The following is a 17,977-nucleotide window of genomic DNA, read 5'->3' on the forward strand; positions in this document are numbered from 1 at the left end:
AAGCAAAGGGCGGAGGCACCCAAACCCACTGAGCTTCACTTACTCTTGAAATAAAAACATATAACAAATGAAATGAGAGATAATAAATTACATTCCTAACTACATTAGGCATAGCCCCTCACTGACACACTTCAAGGGAAACCTTGTTGTGTGAATGGGTAACAGAATATACACCCCTGGGATCATGTCCCAGAACCATACAGCCAGGGGGTGGGGGAGCCCGTCCAGTTTGATAGCTGCAGGACCTGTTGGGGAAATTGAATGGTGTTGAATTGTCACATTAACATGCCCTCTTTAGTTCACTAAGTGCCCCTATCACCCTCCACCACCCGTCTTCAACAGCTTCTGGCAACTCTGCCTGGAATTGCTTCATTGGCTATGCTTGGCAGAGGCTCAGTTACTTCATCAATGGTGCGGAGAAAGACAACACACTGTAGCTATGCTTCTAATTGCCCTTGGGCAGATAGCCTACTACCTATCTGTGAACTTCTAAAGTGCAGGCCATCACAGCCATAATATGTGAATAAACAGACTTTCAGATCACAATGTATAGTGAGAAATCACCATGTAGTCAAGAAACAGTTAAGTACAGTAAGAACATATAGAACACTGATACTTAATCACTCCGAAAGCCTATCTTGGAAGCTAGAAGACTTGGTTTAAGGCTTTCTATTTCTTACCAGTAGGTTACCTACAGGAGAGATGAGAAACAAGCAACAATGGGAAACATGCATGCAACATTACCATACCGGCTTATGTGTCGGCCTTAGGCTTTGGAATACTGGCCTTTTTCAGGAGAGTCTCAAATGTGACTACCAGCTCCGTAAACAGCATAACAGCAGAATCAATGAGGGTTATGCTACTCAACACCAGGGGTTGTGATCACAACGTGCATGCACTCACAGCACTCCTCAGTATAGACAACATCAACATCTGTGCAGTAACTGAGACCTGTTTTAAGGCTCCTGAGAGCACACCAGCACTACCAGACTACAACCCATACCACACATTTTGGCCACAGAACATGGACTGACACAGACATGGAGGGGGTGTATCCATATTCATCAGGGATACCTACACCTCCAGGTTAGTGGGGCAGCATGATTCCTCTGAGATCATCCATATGCAGCTAACATCAGCCACAACTGTAATGTAAACTGTGGCCTGGAACAGATTACCCTCCGTGACCCAGGACCTCCACTCCAGCTACCTGGAGACAGTGGAGAACATGACAGTCCTACCGCACACCCTAGCATTGGCTGATGTCAACTACCCTACCATTAACTGGGAAACTTACTCAAGTACTCACTTCCAGGCCCAGCGCTTCCTGGAATTTATCACCTCATATGCCCTGTATCAGGTGGTAAACTCCCTAATGAGGGATGGAAACATACTAGAAGTGGTAATCCCCAACATGGGTGACAGGTGCACCACAGCAGAGATAAACCAGTCACTGGTTAGATCTGACTATGAACTATTCACTGTTTCCAAACCCAACCATCTCCCCCACCCAATGAAACCACAATGTATACCTTTCTTACAGCTAAATTACACTACTAGAGACAGGGGTGGGGGGTTTTGCAGCCCCCCACGCTAAGGTGAAACACTGCTCAAGATACATACAGATTTACAAATGCAATCTACAAGCACCTACAAGGATGTATGGATCGTGCCATCAATGGTAAACCAAGACTCACTCCTCCTAGACAAGGACAACAGTCTGGTGGACCCCTGCAATAAACAGGCTATACAACAGAAGTAGGACAGTGTTCCAGACAAACAGCATATCCCATGAAGGGCAGACATCCATGACCAGTATTAGTAAGCTATGTAGGTCCCTCATGAAATCATCCAAGTCTAACATCAACAGGAAAATAGGCAAGGATTTGAAAGATAACCACAAAGCCATCTTTGGCTATGTCAAGGATCTAAGTGGTGACACACAGATTTGCACTGTGCCAGTGAAATGTAGCACAACATATGTTGACCCTACTGATATCGCCAACATCCTTGCAGATACATTCAATGCATACTTCACCCCCTAAAGAGCCCACAACAATAGCCGAAAGGTACAGTATCCCTGACATCAGAGACACACTGGTGGAAATGGCCCTCTCTAACAGCAGAACACAGCGTCAGTGGAGGTAGATGGTGTCCCAGACTGCATCTTGCAAACACTACATGACAACCTGACCCACCACCTAATTAAGCTTTTCAACCTCAGCCTCTCCACAGACTACATGCCCATACAGTGGCACATGGCAACTGTTATTCCACTCCACCAAGGCGGAATCACAACTGACCATGGTAACTACCACCCCATAAGCTTGACTAGCCTGGTCTGCAGTGGTATGGCATGCATCCTCATGGCACTCATTAACAAAGACATTGGTAACCTCCAAACATGTGAACCAACCCAGGTCAGCTTGGTTGAGTGCAGTTCATGCCTACTGAACCTGTTTGACGTCTTACATACAGTCACCAAGACATTAGATGAGGGGAGAGGTGGTTCACACATACTACCTGGACCTTGCCAAGGCTTTTGACACCGTGCCCTCCTCAGGTATTATTGATAAACACACCAGACTGTACATACACCCATACATCACAGGTTGGGTTGCCAGCGGGCTTACACACAGAACCCACATGATATGACTAGCGGTATCCAAGTCCAACTCTTAACCAGTCACAACTGGTGTCTGACAGGACTCAGTCCTGGGAGCCCTACTGTTTGGCATATACTTCTCAGAGGTACAGGAAAACACAGGTGGACTACGGCAGACCATGTTTGGCAATGACTGTGAATTGGGATAATTGACAGTCCAGCTGACACAGACATCCCTCAAGGGGCCTCACAGAGACCGATACAGAGTGCCAAACTCATGGCCTCCAGCTAAGTGCCACTAACTGCATGGTCATTCCATTGTGGAATATTAAGCACCCACATATTAACACATAAGTGGCAGCCACTTTAATACAGACAAGGTAATAGGGTATCTGGGGACTAAGGTAGATAGTGATCTCTCCTTTGACAAACATATCTCCAAAGTAGTTAGGACATCCTTCTATGTAGGCCATCTGATTATTAAAGGGTTCCCATCTAGATATACTGAGGTTATAGTGCCCCTTTACTCATCACTGATCAGTCTCATCATAGAGTATATTAACTCATTTGGGATGTACCTCAGAAGACACATCCCACAGCTGGAAGGTCCACGAATGTACCTCACCAAGAGGATTACTGGCCTCAAACATATGTCCTATGCAGCCAGACTGAATAAACTCCTACTTTACTCAGTGGCATCTCATTTACTCAGAGATAATCTCTGCTGGCCAACAATGCCATGTTGAACTCAGGCTTAATGGATATGCTCCACCTATGGGAATCCCTGTCACAGTGAGCCACACACTGTAGTGAGCTGAACCTTGCCAGAACAATAACTGGATGATGCTGGACGGACGGATTCCTGTCACAGAAACTCCCCATACTTTGGAACAACATCCCTAATTACATTATACAGAGCCCCTCACTAACATTTTTCAAGAGAAACCTTGAAGTGTGGATGGGGAACAGTAGACACACCTCAGGGATCCCGCCATTGGCTCTGCTCCACAGAGGGACAGTTAATGAATCAATGGGGTGGCAAAAGCTAGGCTTATGAATGCCCTCAGGCAGTTAGCCAAGTACCTACCTATGAACCTATGAACTTATACATACAGTATCAGCACATGCTGATAGCTTAATTTACTGTTCAGGTGTTGACTTACCTTGTGCAATAGCTATTGTGTGTGCAATAGTTGAGGGCTGCCTATGTTGAATACACACATTAGACTGCCTATACATGACAATTTACAGGTAGTCTTGTGTGTGTGCCATCCATATTTACTGTGTGTGCAGGTGGAGAAAGGTGTCAGTCCCTAGGTGCCAACACTGTCAGTGTGTGTGCTATACATTCCCTCCTTGCCATGGCATGGGCGTACTGGGCATACCTCCATCTGCCTACTGGGGCTGGCTCAGGGTGTTCATGATCTGAGTACCTCTGTGCCTGTGGGGCCCTTGGCAATGGTGGTGGACTGTGTGGGCCTTCACCATTCTGTCCCTGCTGCAGCTGTTTCCGCAGGGTCATATTGTGTAGCACTGCACATACTATGAAGATGTGGGCACACATGCCTGGAGAGTACTGCAAAGCTCCACCAGATATGTCCAAGCAACGGAACCGTGATTTAAGCATCCCAAACACACACTCTATGATGATTCTGGTTTGTGCGTGTGCCTCATTATGGCATTCCTGCATGGGTGTGTGTGCATTTCTGATGGGAGTCATCATCCACGGTTCCAGTGCATAGCCAGCATCCCCCTCCAGGTGGCCATATGGGATGTCCCCCCTGGGAAATACCTGATACTGCTGTGAGGCATGCCAGATGTGTGAGTCGTGAAAGCTTCCAGGGCTGCCAGCACACACATCCATGATAATGCCCTGGGCATTGCACATGACCTGGCAGTTGATGGAGGGGTATCCCTTGTGGTTTATGTAGCACCTACCCTGCTCACCGGGTGGTGACTTGATGTGTATGTGCATGCAGTCTATTGCACCCACTAACTCCGGATATTCTGCCACATGGTGGAAGAGACGCATATTGCTGGCCAACTCCTCTTGCATTCGGGGGAAGTATATGTGCTCATTGGCATGTGGTAACATGGCATCCAGGAACTGGTGAAGTACCCTGGATGCTGATGCCTGTGAGATCCCCATGATATCCCCAGTTGGCCTTTGAAAGGTACCTGTAGCTGGTATTCTCAGGCTTACACATACCTTCGTATCCACTGGGATGGGTTCCCCTCTGTCTGTTCTGGCTCTAAGGCATGGCTGACAGCTCTACAAGTTGCTGTTGGGTGTCCCTGTCCACCCTGTAATGCTCTACTATCTCCAGATCATGTAGCCCCTGGTAGGTTACCCTGAGTCTGAACACTCTTCTTCTCCTCTGGTGCCTGAGGTGGTTGTGTTTATCATCCTCCACAACACCTTAATTCTCCAACACATGCTGGTAGATCAAAGCTATGGCAGCCCCTAACATGTACATACTAAAAGTTCCCAGTCTGTATACACCAATGGTGCAGAGTGTATGGGAATACACAAATGTGTGTGAGGTGCTTTCACACTTTATACTATTTTGCTATGGATGCTGCAATTCCAGCTGCAGGATATCTTAATTATGGGTTTTACAGTGAGTACTGGAAGTGTGGGGCCTTTAGTGTGGAGTTATGCTTGCCTGCTTTGATTAATCTGTTGCCCTTTAATTCACTTTTAAACCTGGATCCCCTCCCATTATCAGGCATGTATCCACCTGCCATCTTTCTTGTTTTGTACTTTCCCTACCCAGTCATGTGTTGCAAAATGTGTCTTGTAGCTGATATACTGCAAATCCGCTTTGTTCTGCTGTGACACTTTATTTTTTTCTTTGCAGTACAGCCCCTCCCCTTTCCTGTTCTGCAGGTAACTGCTTGCAGCCTTGTTAGCTGTTGTCATTGGCCTACTGTAGGTTCCTAGGTGTTAATTAGTCATTTGTACTCCAATTTCCCTGCTGCAGCATTTCCTTATTTCTTTCCTATATCCTTCCCGTTTCAGCTCTGGTGCATGCCGCACAAACCCATTTACCGGGTTTAAGCACGTTTTCATCTCCGTTTACATACATACTCAGTTACCTTGTGTAATCTCAGCTAGGCAAAGTTATAGCCAGTTCGATACACCCTTATCCTGCAGCTTTGCTTAGCTATGGGCAAACCGGATTAGCAATGCTCCAATGTGCTTACAGCAAAGGTGACACACCCCTCTCTTGATGTCATCATTATCTCAAGGGCACACCTCAGTGTTATAATGCTACGCTGTGAGGTGCATCCTTTTACCAGCGGGGAATCTGTGATTCACTATTACTCCTCTCATTTGCATGGCATTACCTACTAATTCCTAGCTACAGCGCAAAACACTGTCACAGCCCCTTAGCAACCCTTGCACCATGGTGTGGTGTAACATGCCTGCCATTGACTATTATGGGAAAATCATGATATGTGTTACATTGCAGTTTTATTCTATATTTTTTCTATTTTTCCTGTGATCCGGTTTGCGCGCAGCTGCCCTGCGCTTAAACTTCGTGATAGTGCATTTTTATATTTTGTACATATTTTTTTTATGCCAATGGCTATATATTTAGCCACTGGGATATATTAATGATATAATACATGTGTTTGGCCGGCTGTCATGGCTCCGATTTTATGTTTGCAAAAATGTAAACCGTTTTTTTACGGTTTACATTTCTGCATGCTTACACTATGCCTGCACCACTTCCTGGATCACTAAATACCTTCATTTGCATGCTACACTGCTGCAACTGGGGTAATTAGCATACAGGGGCAGGGAGATGTGCGGGCGTAGCGTACACAGGTAGTGCACGTGGAAACAGCTCGTACCTGGATCGCTCTCCGGCCATATTTGGTGTTGGAACGCCAACGTTATGCCTGCACCTGGCGCAAGCTTCATGAATCCCTGTGTAAGTGTTTTCATAAGGTTCATATGAGATTACTAGGCTAACTACCTCTATCCATAAGGGACATGGGTTACGGTTCCAGTGGAAACAATCCATGGTAAATTAAAGTTGTTTCCTGGCAAGACAGCTCCCTTCACTGACCCAGAAATGACCACAGAAAGACATGAAATTACAAATGTATATTCACTAGTATGTGTACTACATTTACATGTTTACAAAATTTTAAGTGTTGCTTCTTGTTAGAGTTCCAGTTCATAAGTATTTGTTTACAAAAATATTAGAAGCAAAACCACTTCCAAAAAATATTCTTCTTTTTGAGGAAATTTTATTACAGACCCCAGGATTCATGAAGCTCGGCGCGAGGATGGTTTGAGCCTTGCACCAAGCATCCTCATTACAGATGGTGCAGCAGCACCATATGAATATGTATGAGGGTGTGCCGCCGCACTCTCGACGTGCACAGGAAACGTGTGCGAGTGCAGAGGGTGTGTACAAGTGCTCTACAGAGGCGTAAACATGCCCCGACAGTTGTACAACCTACTATGCTTACCATTACAGCCCACCTCTAATAGTAAGTCAGTAATTCAGTGTCCGTGGATACAGACATGTATGCTAAGCATACAAGAGTGTCCACAAACAGTGAAATAAAATCGAAGTAGTAAACACACAAGCACGTAGTGGAATGTTGAGCCCTGTCCCTAGAACTTTCACAATTAGATTCCCCGTCTCCGTATTATACATTCGTATTTCTGCAATATCGAAAGTGTAAGCGAAGCGCAGCATGTTTGCATGTCGCTGCTCTCCGCTAAGCGTAGCTTACACATCAAAATCATTCAAATAGAGAAAAACATGCGGAATCAATGTAAACGTCAATAGCATAGAGTTTAGAGCATCCACCTAACGAACAGGCATTCATGGTTCGAGTCCAACAATAGCACATATCATTTTCCATGTGGAATGAATGTCATCTTGCTGTAAAACCGACATAAGAGTGTAGCATGAGATGTTTAACCAAATGTCATTCAATCAAAGTGGTACTGTCATAATGAATAAGGCACTAGTAAGCAGGTTTAAGCACAAATAAGCAGCAGTAAACATATATAAGTACCAGTAAGCAAGTCTGAGTGCTCTTGCGTGGGTGTAAGCAGTGCCCAGCATAAGTATGTACAGATTAATATATATATATATATATCTATGATGAATGAACGTCGTGACAATAAAGCATACAAAAGGAATGAGAAGAGAATCAACACCAACCCCAGTATTATATAGCGCTGTCAGCGTATGTCATATCCAGCTGGGCAGGAGTGAGCAAAGCACCGCTACTCACACCACAGGCAGGATATTACCAGTGGGAGTAACATTGCTGATCTGCTAAGTCTAGTTTACAATCAGAGGGTAGTCCCTTGTGGGACTACTCAAAAATTGATAGGAAGTTTGGCAATCCGACCATTACACAAGCAAGGGCAGGTATGTTCAAGGACTAAATGGTGGGAGAGCCTGAGAATACATGGGTTGGGACAACATACGTGTAGGGCCCCTAACGCTTGGGAGAGGGCAATGTGTGGAGGTGTGTCATGGCTGCGATAGCAACTGGACAATGGATGGTATGTGTGTATGTTGAACTCGGGTGGGGTGGAGGAACTATGGGTATGAAATTATCGATCCAGGCGTGTCAGGGTTGGAAGGGCTGGTTCTAATTGGACTGCCTCCTGGAGGTCAGCAAGTTTGTTATAAGTATATATGCATACACACATGCATACATCTATATGTAGAAGTACATTCTCTGTAACACATTCATTCCACTTGCAGACATAAATAACATGAATGTGCCCTTACAAACCTCGAGAGTAGATAGAATATTAGGTTGAGCATAAGAGGGAAGTGACGAAACTGCTAAAACGCAGAAGTGTGCACAATGTCCGAAGTCAGTGCTGTGCTGAAAAAATCAAATGTGAGGACTGTCTCACACATGGAACCATTCCTGTGATCTGCCTGCTACGGCAACGCCAATTACTAAACTGGTCTATTTGTAAAACAATTACGCCGAACTCATACATAGTAAGGCTCTCATGTGTAACATGTGCGTTACCACATAGTCATACTTATTAATTTATTGTAGTATCATGTTAACGGGAGTAAGGATGTAATGAAGTATAGTATTATCTTGAAATAAAGACATGCGTGTCCCACGTGGGACAACCCAAAAATTGCAAATAGTGTCCTTTTGGTCGCTCATGTCACCAATGTTTGTGGACTAAAAGTTTGGGATTTCTGAGGATACTTGGAGTGAGTCAACCGATGGGATGGGTCTACAGGAGTAGGGCGTGGCCAATGTGTAGTGGTGTGGATACATCGCAAATCCAACTGGAGAATGGATGACTGCAGTGTTAGTGAATTGTTGGGGTGGGTGTTTGGGGAACCAGGAGTCATGGGTATATGGTTATATATGCAAATAAGCAGCACAGCAATAGTGTATTGGTTAGAGCATCCGCCTAACGAACAGACATTCCCGTTCCGAATCCCACTCCAGCACATACCATTTTCCATCGATAATCTGTTCATGAACATATTTCGACATCTGTCCATTGTATAACCTGCAAAATAACAATTAAAAGTGAACTGGAGCAAAGTGTCAGTGTCATAATGAATAAGGCACTAGTAAGTAGGTTTAAGCATATATAAACACCAGTAAGCGTGCGTAAGTGCATTTGTGCGGGGTATGCATTGCACACACACACATATATATATATATATATATATATATATATATATATATATATATATATATATATATATTTATACACACACACACACACACACACACACATATATATATATATATAGTTGCAGACATATACATATACGTGTGTGTATATATATATATATATATATATATATATATATATATATATATATATATATATATATATATACACACACATTTACATATATTTACATATATATATATATATATATGTGTGTGTGTGTGTGTGTGTGCATAGATATACACAGATATACAGCTATGATAGGAAACAGCACACAAGAATGACATATGTTCACAGGCTATGCCAATGGAAGTGAGGGGCCCAAGCAAGAAACATGAAGCATGTAGCATGACCTTCCACCCAACCCCCAGACAGGCACAGGAAACATACACACAAACCTGCAAACAATGTAAATAGTCTACTGTTCCCCAGACCACAGCAGGATACAACCAGGGGGGTACACAGTGCACCCGTGAAATCTAATCTTGGAACACAGACAGGAGCGTCCCTTGCGTGACACCCCAAAAATTGACATAAGACCAAAAGAAGGTGATACGCTGACCATTCTGGCTGGGGTGTGTGCATACCCAGAATACAAGGGTGTGAAAGCCTGATGACCCATGGGTCGAGACAATGTATGACATGGGTCCCGTGAAGTGGAGAGTGGGCAGCGTGTAGTGGTGTGTTCAGACCCGACCAGGACCCAGATTAAGGATGGGTGCTGTAGAGGAGGTGCGGGTGGGGGAACTATGGATAGCTAGTTATGGGTCTAGGTGTGCAGATGTTGGCTGATGTGGGCCTATATGGACAGCCCCAGGGATGTAAGCAAAAGTGTTCATTGGGCAGAGGCATTGCCCAACGAGCAGCCACACCCGCTATGAGTCCCACTGCAGCAAAGTGTAATCTACATGGCAAGGAACGGAATAACCAGATGGAGATGTATATATGTAGAGGTATGTGTGTGTGTATATCTACCCATAGCGACATAGAGATATACCTCTCCCTCTCCATAGTACAAACGTATACACACAGAGACAGAATACATATACATACCCACATATAGATATATAAATATGCAGACACCCATAGACCCATATGCTCTTAGATATATATATATAGACAGCAATATATAAATATATACATGTATGCATACATATACAGATATATCTGTATATAGTAATGTATGTATATATATATATATATATATATATATATATATATATATATATATATATATATATACATATATAAATTGGAGCCATCCTGTGTCCTGACAGAGTGCTCTTCAAACTATCTGGAGCTATACAGAGCTAAGTATATTTTTCTGGCACTTCAGAGTTGTGTACTCTTAACTGTTGCTTGACCCATTTTATATCATTGCTGGCTGACTTCAGAGTTGTGCACTGTTATTTTTACTTCACTGTATAGTTTTTCAGATCTCTGCTGAAAGTGTTGGTTTTCCCCTACCCACCCTCCCTATTCCTGTCTTGTTTAAATTTGGAGGCTTTTGCACTTGCCCAACCCCCACTGTAGATTTGATCTGGGACACTCCCCCCAGTCCCATCTCTTTACCTCATTCTACCTAATAGACTCCTTCTGCACTTGATTTTAGTCATTTTTAATTTAATTACATTTTTTAAACTGTTTGGTCTAACATTGCTACTTACTCAAGTGTGCTAGCTTGCACTGCATTTGAATTGTTTTTACTGCTGTTTTAGCTACTTTTCTGTATTAAAAAAAATCTAAGCCTGTTTCCTACATTTCCTGTAACTAGTGTAGTCCAGATTCAGATTTGTTGCATCCAGGACTGTATGTAAGCTTCTGAGCCCCTAATGCTTTCTGTGTTGGATGGAAGCCTTCTAGCTTATCAGTGGGAGTGGTAAGCACTAGGTAATCTATCTACCACATAAGGAGTGGTTCTGGCCCAGAAATTGTAGTTATTGGCCGTTTCGGCAGTTTTTCCATCTCTCTCAACTTTCTGATTTAAAAGCCCGCATCTCACTTGTTTCCCCTCTTTCCTGTAACTAGTTTAGTCCAGATACAGATTCTTAGATTTAGCACTTGAATTTGCTTATTAGTGATCAGCACTTGTTCAGAACTTGTTGTAAGCACTAAATAACCTAATAAGTACTACAGCACTCAACCTTCCTCATTACCTAGAGGAAAACAGTTTTGGTACTTACTTTCCTCACTTGCTTAGAGAAAAACAGATCTTGTACTTACTTTCCTCACTTATCTAGAGGAAAATATTTTTTTTATTCAGGCATGTAGAAGGATCAGCTTCCAGTGTTCTCTCCTGTCTATCTGATGAATCTGAGCATCTTGGGGCAATATAGAAAATTTCCTCATGTACACAGACAACCGTCTCCTCCTACCACCCAACACTACAACCTGTGAGAGATGCACTTATCTAGCTAAACTGGAGGTAAAGCTCTCTCCAACCAAGACTAAACTTGACAGTAAAGAGGAGAAGGTAAACACTTGCACCACACCACACTCATCACATAACCTCACTAAATCTACGCCTCCAAAATCCACACATAGAAACACAAAAACATTCACGGAGGCTCTCAGTAATAGTCTGCTCAAGCAACAGACACCACCAAAGCAGAAATGCAAGCAACCTTCACCCCCCAACACAACCCAAATGACACATAGCCTGCAGACTCAGTGTGCCACTCAACCACAGCCAATAAGGCAAGACAACGTATCCAACACACTAGTCATAGGTGACTCTATAATCAGGCACACTGATGTCCCACTCACCAGGCTAAACAAGGAGAAGGTTACTGTCAGCTGCCTGTCAGGTGCCAGGATCTGCTACATAACCCACACACTCAGATCACTCCACAACAAGTACAAATATGACTCTGTCATTGTCCATGTTGGTGTGAACGACCTGAGACGTACCTCCCTGGACTACATGAAAAAAGACATGGAAGAGCTCTCCAATATTGTAGCCCAGGCAGGTATGACCCTAGCCCTGAATAGCATTCTGCCATCACCCAAAATGATACCGCAATACAAGGACAAAATGATTAACTTCAACAATTGGCTAAGCTTCTGGTGTCATTCTAATGGGATCCAGTATCTGTCTGCCTGGGATGACATGGTTAACAGACCACGATGCTTTGCCAGAGATGGCCTGCACCTGTCAGTCCTGGGATTCCGGATACTGGTTAACGTTCTTGCTGCCCCTATAGTGCCTTTTTTAGGCAAGGATCAAATGACAAATTCACCACCGTAACAGGAACAGTTAAGCAAAAACTGAGGGCGATGCTACTCAAGGCTAGAAGTCTAAATCTCAAAATGCACTCACTCGAGGCACTCCTTAAAATGGAGAACATCGATATCTGTGCAGTGACTGAGACCTGGTTCAAGGATCCAGAGAGCACCCCTGCACTACCAGGCTGTAACTCATACCACACTTTTTGGCCATGTAAACTAGACCAGAACACCAAAGGTGGAGGTGTGTCCATATTCATTAAGGATATCCACACCTCCAGGCTAGTTGCTCAGCATAATGCAACCGAGGTTATCCAAGTGCAACTAACTCTGGGAAAAACTGCAATCCAAATTGTAGCTTGCTACAGATCCCCCGCCATGCCCCAGGATTCCCACTCCTCTTTTCTTGATGTACTGGAAAATATTAGGGTTCAATCAAACATCCTAATAATGGGCAATTTCAACTACCCCACCATTAACTGGGAAAACTGCTCATTTACCAACTCCTTCACTCAACGCTTTCTGGAATTCATAAACTCCAGTGCCCTGGATCAACTTATCCACAACCCCACCATGGGCAACAGTATCCTAGATCTAGTCATTACCAACATGAATGACCGGTGTTCCACACCTGAAGTCAATGCCTCATTGGTCCAATCTGACCATAAGCTAATTGTCCTAGATATCCACATCCTGCCACCACCCCCCATTAAGGAAACCACAGTAAAAAATTTCTGCAAAGCCAACTTCATGCTTTTTAAGACAGAAGTAGTGAACTTCATGACACCCATGCAGGTGGACATTACAGTTATGACTACTGAATCCTACACAATTGCACTTTATAAGCACTTACACGAGTGCATGGATCGTGCTATACCAAACAGAACCAATACGCTATCCTCCACTGCCATAAACAAACTGTACAACAGAAGGAAGAAACTGTTGCAAAAGAGAGTAAAATCCCATCAGTGGAGGAGCTCCCTGGTCAGCCTCAGTAAGAAGCTGCGATCCCTGATAAAATCCTCCAAAGCTAGTTACAAAAACAAAATTGCCACTGATTCTAAAGGCAACCACAAAGCATTCTATAGCTATGTCAAGAATCTCAGTGGCAACACTCAGATCTGCACTGAGTTACAGCACAATGGCACTAAATATACATACCCAAGTGATATTGTCAACATCCTGGCATATAGGTTCAGTGCTAACTTTACCCCCCTCTCACCCCCTAAAGAGCCCATCTCTATACCAAAAGAATGCAAAGTTCCTGTAATCATGGCTGCACAGGTAAAAACCACACTCTCCAAAGCCAAGAACATAGCATCCATGGGACCAGACAACATCCCAGGCTGCATTCTACATGAACTACAGAACGAATTGGCACCCCGCCTAAGCACCATGTTCAATCATAGCCTCACCTCAGGCTTTATGCCTGCTGAATGGCGCACAGCGATGGTTATCCCACTCCACAAGGGGGGAGCCACCATGGACCCCAGGAACTACCGCCCCATTAGCCTGATGAGCCGGGTCTGCAAGGCCATGGAATGTATCATCATGGAATTTAGAAACAAAGACATTGGCAATCTCCAAACTCTGGACCCCACCCAGTTCGGGTTTGTAAAAGGCAGATCATGTCTCCTAAACCTGACAGACTTCTTTGAAGCAGTCACCAAAGCCGTAGACAAGGGAAAGTGGTTCACACAGCCTATCTAGATCTTGCCAAGGCTTTTGACACCATCCCCCACTCTGGAATTATAGATAAACTCACTAAACTAGGTATAAATCCCTATGTCACAAGATGGGTTGCCAACTGGCTCACTGACAGAACCCACACTGTGAAAGTAGCAGACTCCAAATCTGACTTCAGACCAGTGACAAGTGGAGTACCACAGGATTCAGTCCTGGGTCCTCTCCTGTTTGGTATCTACTTCTCTGAAGTACAGGCTAGCACAGAATATCTTTGACTAATGAAGTTTGCAGATGACTGCAAACTAGGAGCCATAATCGAAACTCCTAACTATGTGGACATCCTACAAAAGGGCCTCACTGAGACAGATGCCTGATGTCAAAGCCATGGCCTCAAGCTCAATGCCAAAAAGTGCATTGTCATCCTCTTTGGTAAAAACTCTGTACCCATGAACTACAACATAGGTGGTAGTATACTTAACACAGAAAGTGTGATAAGAGACCTTCGGACACAGGTGGACAGTAGTCTCTCCTTTGATAATCACATCGCCACAGTAGTCAGGAAATCCTTCTACGTGGCACACCTCATCACAAAAGGTTTTTCATCCAGAAAAAAGAGGTCATTGTTCCCCTCTACTCATCACTCATTAGACCCATTATAGAGTACAATGCCCCTTTTGGTATGTACCTCACAAGACATCTACAACAACTGGAAAGGCTGCAGAAATACCTCACAAAGAGGGTTACCGGCCTCAAACAGATCCCCTACGCAGACCGTATCAAAAAAACTCCAGCTTTTCTCAGTCGCATATCACCTACTCAGAGGTAATCTCTGCTTAACATACAAAGCTATGTCAAACCCAGAGCTGTTGGACATGCTCCACTTAAAGAAGTCCCAATCCCTCCGAGCTAGACGCTCTAGTGACCTAAACCTTGTTACCACAATAAACAGAACATGCCGGAGGGATAGATTCCTGTCCCAGAGACTTCCCATACTCTGGAATAAACTACCTATCTATATCAAACAAAGCTCCTCATTAGTATTCTTCAAGAAAAATCTTGATGATTGGATGGGAAATAGGAAATTCACCCCGGGGATCACATCTGTGGCTCTGCTCGACAGTGGCACAGGAAAATAATTTTCTTGGGTGGCAAAAGCCAGGGTACCTTTTTGGCTGGGCTTGTATAGGCCCTAGGGCCGATAGCCTAGTACCTACCTAATATATCTATCTATATATATATATATATATATATATATATATATATATATATATATATATATATATATATATATATATATATATGTATGTATGTATGTATGTGTGTGTGTGTGTGTGTGTGTGTGTGTGTGTGTGTGTGTGTAATAGCTAGGATATGATACAGCAGTTACAAATTACATATGTTCGCAGGCCCTGCATATGGGGGTGAGGGGTCCAATCTACAAACGTGTAACACATAGCATCAACCCCCCCCCCCCAGCTAGGCCGGTGAGACATACAGATGCACAAAAAAAGTAAGCACACCACTGCTTCTCAGACCACTGGCAGGATACTACCAGTGGGAGAGACCTGCCAGGTCTAATCTTAAAACAAAGACATCAATGTCCCTTGTGGGACACCCCAAAAATTAATGATAATTGGAGTCAGTCCCTGTAATGATTCATCAAACCAGGCTGTAGACGCACACAGACCAGTAGGTTGTGCAAGCTTGATAACCCATGGGATGAGACAACGTACGACATGTGTCCTGACACACAGAGAGTGGGCAGTGTGTTGTGGTGTGTTTATAACCCACCTGCACCCACAGTAAGGATGAGTGCTGTAGAGGAGGGTCAGGTGGGGGAACTATGGGTATGCAATTATGGGCCTAGGCGTGCAGGTGTTGGCTGGCGCAGTCATATTAGGTCTACCACAGGGATGTAAGTCATATTCCGAAATGGGCAGAGCTTACACCCATACCTCTCAACCCCTAAGAGCAAATCCGCTGGACAGGACATAAACCGTTGTGGGACAAATAGGGACCACACTTCTCAACTGTCCCTGATTTCCAGGGACGTCCATGATTTTGACTCAAATTCTAACTCTGTCCCACTTAATCCCTCCTAAAACTAGTGACTTTTGGAGGAAAGGTGGTGAATTACACGTAATGAATAATGACAACAATTAAGAGTTATAAACTTCATTTACCTCAGAAAATGTGTATTAATTCATATGCTATGAGTCTGTCAATGTGTCAAGTTAATAGCACTAATATTTTAAATGTGTCCCTGATTGTCCCTGATGTTGTCATAATTTGTCCCTGACTCAGTTGATATTTGTCCCCAATCATTTGAGAGGTCTGATAAGGACAGAAAGCACATATTCCACTTACAACCTTAGAAGGAAGATAGAATAATAGGTATGCAGTAGCATGACTTGGCTGAAGGATGTGAGTTCCAAAACCCAATTACTTGTTTGTATTGAATGGTGTCAGTTCCCATGTATTAGCCAGATAGGTGCAGATTGTAAGAGGAACACACCAATAGTATGAATCAAACTCTGGACAGGCCGCGGATTCCGTACAGTCGAACAGCATGCTTACGCCTAATGGATAGCCATTCCCGATACTGTAGGTATGTAATCTGATGTAATAGGCATCACAAGGTACTATTGTAGTCCTCTCTCCAACCCAGGGGTGTGATTGTCAGATGAAAACACCAAATGCAGAGCATTTGCAAGTGCGGGAGCAAGTGGGTGTAAGGCTGTTTGGCCGCCGGTATGCGAGTATTACACTGGTGAAGCAATGTAGAGGCTGAGTGTAAGAAACTGAAACCGGAGGTTAGCATTGCTTAGCTCTGCACAAACCCATGCACACCCGCTCACAACTGGTTTAAAGTGCCTTAATCACTCCATATCCAACAGCCTTGTTCTGCCCAGCAACAAAATAAATGGCCTCTGCAAGGCTCAAAGCCAGGACCCTGCACACCACAGCCAATGTGATTTACCACTAAGCCATGGCAGATATACAGACATTGGACCTTATCACAAACATACCATCCAGCGCAGTCATTCAACAGTATAGGAAATGTATTCCATCATGCAGATGTATGTGTGAGTGTTTATGTCCAGATATAGATACATACATATATATAGATATATCAAGAATATGCCATGTGACAACAAAACATTAAAAAGGAATGAAAAGGGAAACACCAGCAATGCCTGTATTATATAGTGGTGTTGTCCTATGTAATATCAAGACTACCTCAGACAGACATGTGTCATTAATACCACGCAAACATTTGTACATTGGCCAAATACATCACTCTGTGCATGTTATTTACATTAACACAACAGTTCCTGTCCAATCATTATGTGAGAATAGTACTCTTGCAAGGTGCTGTGTGCAACATCATCATGATGAAAAAAGTAAATGAGGTAACCATAGATGGACCGTAGTGTCATGTGTATAATGTGTGCTGGTGAGAGACATCTGCAACAAAGATATAGTAGACATACATTAGGTGTAGCACACGTGGCTGTCCACATGAACGGATGTCATCATCAACACAGCCACACTTTCTAAAGGACTCAGACACATTGTCACACTTTGCCAGGCTCACAAATACACTTCCTAACTACTTAGTTTGCCACACTGCAGTAATGCACAGGTACTACATGCACCACAGGGGATATCCTGAGGTTCTATGGGCTAGGGCATGGGAACGTGTCTGACATCAGTCGGTATGCCAATGGGAGCTATACTGGGTGTAACTGTGG

The sequence above is a fragment of the Protopterus annectens genome, chromosome 1.part1 (assembly GCF_019279795.1).
Source record: "Protopterus annectens isolate FY-2018-M chromosome 1.part1, PAN1.0, whole genome shotgun sequence".
NCBI lineage: Eukaryota > Metazoa > Chordata > Ceratodontiformes > Protopteridae > Protopterus > Protopterus annectens.